Raw genomic sequence first — 4,948 nt, forward strand, 5'->3', positions numbered from 1 at the left:
ACGGCTGGACTGGGCACGTCCCCTGGGCTGGGCTTCACTGTATCCGTGACAGGACAGGGGGAGCGTCGGGAAGTCTAGCTTTAGGGGCCCCCCGGCCTTGGCTCTTCTTCCATCTGCTCCTTACTGCTTCTTTCCAGTCCTGTTTCCATTTCCTCCCTCTCTAAGCTTCCTCCTTGTGGCCACAAGGGGGCCAGGTGGGGCTGGAGGAGGACTACCCTCCCGTTTTCAGGTAGAGATGCTCCCTGAGTAAGTGAGCTCCAGGTCTGGGCCACTGATTTCCAACTGCTTCAAGCCTAGGGGGCAGAAAGCCATTTAACTTTAGTGTATGTAGCTCCAGCCACATAGGATCAGTTGTTCTAGGAGAAAGTCAGTCATTCAGAAGTGCGTACAGTTCAGCTCAGTTCAGTCGCTCAGTCGGTTCCAATTCTTTGGGCCCCACGGACTGCAGCACGCCAGGCTACCTTGTCCTTCTTCAACTCCCAGAGTTTACTCAAACTCATGTCCATTGAGTCGGTGAGGCCATCCAACCATCTCATCCTCTGTCGTCCCCTTCTCCTCCTGCCCTCAATCTTTCCCAGCATCAGGGTCTTTTCAAATGAGTCAGCTCTTCGCATCCAGTGGAAAAGCACTGGAGTTTCAACTTCAGCATCAGTCCTTCCAATGAACACCCAGGACAGATCTCCTTTAGGATGGACTGGTTGGATCTCCTTGCAGTCCAAGGGACTCTCAAGAGTCTTCTCCAATGCCACAGTTCAAAAGCATCACCTCTTCGGCACTCAGCTTTCTTTATGGTCCAGCTCTCACATGCAGGTACACTTACTACCGATGGCAAAGGGTATTTTTCTTTTCTATAACGGAAACAGCATAATGAGTTATAAATTTCCTTCCTGTTAAATATTTCAAACTTGATCTGGGATTGAGTTTTGCTGTTGCTGTTGTTATCTTTTACTTAAATTCATTTTTATTGGAATATAGTTGATATGCAGCCTGCTGGTTTCTGCTGTACCTCAAAGTGAATCAGTTACATGTATACATACAGCCACTCTTGTTTTAGATTCCGCTCCTGTGTAGGTCACTGCAGAATACTGAATAGAGTTCCGTGCACTGCACAGTATGTTCTGATTCGTTATCTATTTTCTATTTAGTGTATTTCTGCCAATCCCAGTCTCCCACTTTATCCTTCCTTCCCATTCACTCTGGGGAACCATAACTTTGTTTTCTACATCTGTGACTCTATTTCTATTTTGTAAGTAGGTCCATTTGTATCATTATTTTTCAGATTGCACGTATGAGTGGTATCCTATGATATTTGTCTTTCTCCATCTGACTTACTTCATTCTGTGTGACAATCTCTAGGCCTATCTGTGTCACTGCAAATGGCATTATTTTGTTCTTTTCAGCTGCTAAGTAATATTGTATACATGTACCACGTCTTCTTTGCCCATTCCTCCATCAGTGAACTTTTAGGTTGCTTCCGTGTCCTGGCTAATGTATACTGTGCTGCAGCGAACACTGGGGCACATGTATCCTTTCATACGGTTTTCTCCAGATATATGTTCAAGGGTGGGACTGCTGGATCATATGGTAGCTTCATTTTTAGTTTCTAAAGGAAACTCCATACCGTTCTCCATAGTGGCTATATCCTTTTACATTCCCACCAACAATATACAAAGGTTCCCTTTTCTCCACACTCTCTGGCATTTGTAGTTTGTAGATTTTGATGATGGCCATTCTGACTGGTGTGAGGTGATACCTCATTGTAGTTTTGATTTGCATTTCTCTACTAACTAGTGATGTTGAGCTTCTTTTCAAGTGCCTCTCGAGCATCAGTATGTCTTCTTGGGAGAAAGGGCTATTTAGATCTTTTGCCCATTTTTTGATTGGGTTGTTTCTTTTTCTTTTTTTTTTTTTGATATTGAGCTTCATGAACTGTTTGTACATTTTGCAGATTACTTCTTTGTTGGTTGCTTCATTTGCAAATATTTTATTCCATTCTGTGAGTTTTCTTTTCAGTATTGTTCCATTGGTGCAGCTAAGGCTTCAAATTTTGGTAGTAGTAGATTGCTCTTACTTTGTGTTTAGAGTTGGGGTTTGAGTGTTGAACTCCAGTCTTTCTGGGTTATTTTCTGAGTATTTTCCCAGTCTTTCTGCTTCTGAATTAGCTACAAGTTATCTCTGCACGTCTGAAGCATGGTGGGAGGGTGAAAGGCAGTCTCCTAAACTTTTCTTTGTATTCTGTGATGTGCTGGAACAGTCTCACGCAGGCTCATGAAAGCCAGCTCTGCACTTCTCTCTTCAACTCGGTGTTCAGCGATGTCATAGATCACAGTTTGAAATAAGGCATTGTGGCCATGCTTGCATCAAGGAAACTGGCCACATTTCTGACAAATCTGCAAACAAATTTCTTGTAAAACCTCAAGTCTAGACTTTCTGTCCCAGAAAACTGGTGTTTAAACTTTTACCAACACACTATCTCTTATATTTAGTCTTTAGTAGGCAAGCATGATAATCCTTCCTCAGTGGTAGAAACCAAAACAAACAGCCCCTTTCTCCCCCAAAAACAAACAAACAAAAAAATAAAACCTTCCATTTAGGGCTGGCACTGTGGTAAGAAAATCTTCCTGCTAATGCAGGAGTCACAAGAGACCACACAAGGGACCAGGGTTTGGTCCCTGGGTTGGGAAGATCTCTTGGAGAAGGAAATGGCAACCCACTATTCTAGTGTTCTTGCCTGGAAAATTCCATGGACAGAAGACCTTGGTGGGCTACAGTCCATGGGGTCACAGAGTCGGGCGTGATTGAGTTTGCAGCCTGTTGTATCAGTGTAAGGTCCTAACGTGATACTATTTCTTTCTCCTCCTGGGGGTAGAGGGCTTGGTTCTACCATTCTTCCAGCAGCAAGGGGTTTTTGCCTGTGCTTTGGAAAGAGTTTTCTATCTTTTCCCCCAAAGCAGACAAATCTTGCTTCTATTTATCTCCTGAGCTATGGATCTTGGTCTGTGCCCTTGTGAGTCAAAGGCCGTATGTCCCTTTCCCAGTGGCTGAGGTTTTTGATTCACAGGAGAGGAAGGTGTGAGAATGAAGATGAGGTTTCCTACCTGTCTTCTTGCTTCCATTGATCACCTCCTGATGCCTGTGCCCCTGCATGCTACCGAGGGAGTTTTTCCCCAAGTCTCCTGTCCAACACCTAATCTTTCTCATCAGAAGCTGGTGGAGGAGAGGCATGAGCACCTGCAAACTTCCTTTATGGCTGAAGCCCCCAGCCATTCCACAGTGACCTACTGGTCCATAATTGCCTTTAAGAATTCATTAAAATTTATTGTTTCTTTCTTTCAGTCTTGTGTGGTGCCCACTTCTTTTCTCCAGGTAATGTCAAGTATGAACAGTTCACAAGTCTCATATTCCCTTGGAAGGACCAGTCACTCATGAAAAATGGGTCACTTGGTTGCCTAGTGACCACAGTTTAATCATGGGTTCAAGAAGTAAGTTATGTTTTTGTAGATTATTCAAATTTCCCTTGTTATTAATGTGGGAGTAATATTTTTTGCAGTTTCCTAAACCCTAACAGATATCCTTAAACTTGTTTTTTTTTTAAATTTAGTTTTCAAGGCATAATTTATGTACAATAAAATAGACATATTTAAAGAATTTGATGAGTTTGACACATGTGAAATAATTCTCATATCAACATAATGACCATATTAGTGAAGTTTCCTTGAACCCTCTGTAAACTATCTCCCCCTACCCTCACCATAACCCCATACCCTAGCAATAACTGACCTATTTCTGATCTTAAATAATTTTTTGGTGAAAGAAAAAGATTGCAGAATTTACCTTTTAGAGTCACAGTTGACCAGTTATAGTTAAACAGAGACAAATTGTAACATGATTCTGTTGCTCTTGACTAATAAATAGTTCACAGTATATATGATTCATCATGAGTTAGGTATGATTTTGTGTGACCTGAATATAGCTATACTCTACTCAATAAGATGAGTCCTCTGTCCAGGGGCTTGGATGTTAGATTATGTTACATTGCTGTAAGCTTTTCTAAATGCTTCCTCTCAATTTTTATAATTATCATGGGTCAGTAATAAACAGTTTATGGATTACATTGTCAATAGTAATATAATCAATAGATTATATGTTGAGTAGCACTGCTATAGAATTTCAAGTCCGTATTTTGCTGATTACATTTTTGTAGTATTGTTTAACATCTTCTACTGTAGCCACTCCCCACACCCCTGCCAAACTGATAATCCTGGAGGCTTCATTTGATTCAAATTTGTTTTTCAAAAGTATTTTTTCAGTGGTGATGTGTATTTCCATTAGGGCTTATAGAATGACTGGTTTTCTTTCTTTCTGTGATTTTATCAGGCCACTGCTAAATGCTACTTAGATCTATTAGTTCATCAGAAGTTGAAAAATCATGTCCTTCTAATTTTATTGTTAAAAAATTTTTAAGCAGGTTGCAATTACAGTGCTTTCTTTTGTGTGAGTACTGACATTATCCTGCTGAAAGAAAATGTGTGTTGATTGTTTTTTGATTTTGCCATTTATGGGGGTAAAATCATGACAGATTGACATGAACAGTTGATGGGGGAAAAAAATTTTTTTAGCAGGTTGAGTACCTCTGTAAAATGGTACTTCCCCTTATCAATTATTAGATTAACTTTCCATATTATTCATTTGGAAAGTTGGATAAATACCTGATTCTTTCCTTTTATTTCCTAAGTTTGAAAACAGTGATTTAATGAAGAAGCAACCTCCAAAGATGGCCAGTAAATTTTAAAAAAAGAATTATTACTATGAGCTCATATTAATGCATTTGATAGGTTATAATTCATTGCACCTTTTATTCTCAAATTGTATCTCCTTTGGCCAGTGGAAGGTCCTTAAGCTGGCTTCTGAATCCTTTGACAGAATTCTATTGGTGTTTGAGTGTTTT

At 40.4% G+C, this 4,948-nt stretch overlaps 1 non-coding gene across 1 annotated transcript; it reads left to right on the forward strand.

Moving 5' to 3' along the window:
- The first annotated feature begins 4,461 nt into the window (after positions 1-4,461).
- LOC139038856 (small nucleolar RNA SNORA69) lies at positions 4,462-4,595 on the forward strand. The gene has a single exon (XR_011491994.1). It is a non-coding gene; the product is annotated as a small nucleolar RNA SNORA69 (small nucleolar RNA).
- Positions 4,596-4,948: the final 353 nt, after the last annotated feature.

This window comes from Odocoileus virginianus, chromosome 16, assembly GCF_023699985.2.
Source record: "Odocoileus virginianus isolate 20LAN1187 ecotype Illinois chromosome 16, Ovbor_1.2, whole genome shotgun sequence".
NCBI classification, from domain to species: domain Eukaryota; kingdom Metazoa; phylum Chordata; class Mammalia; order Artiodactyla; family Cervidae; genus Odocoileus; species Odocoileus virginianus.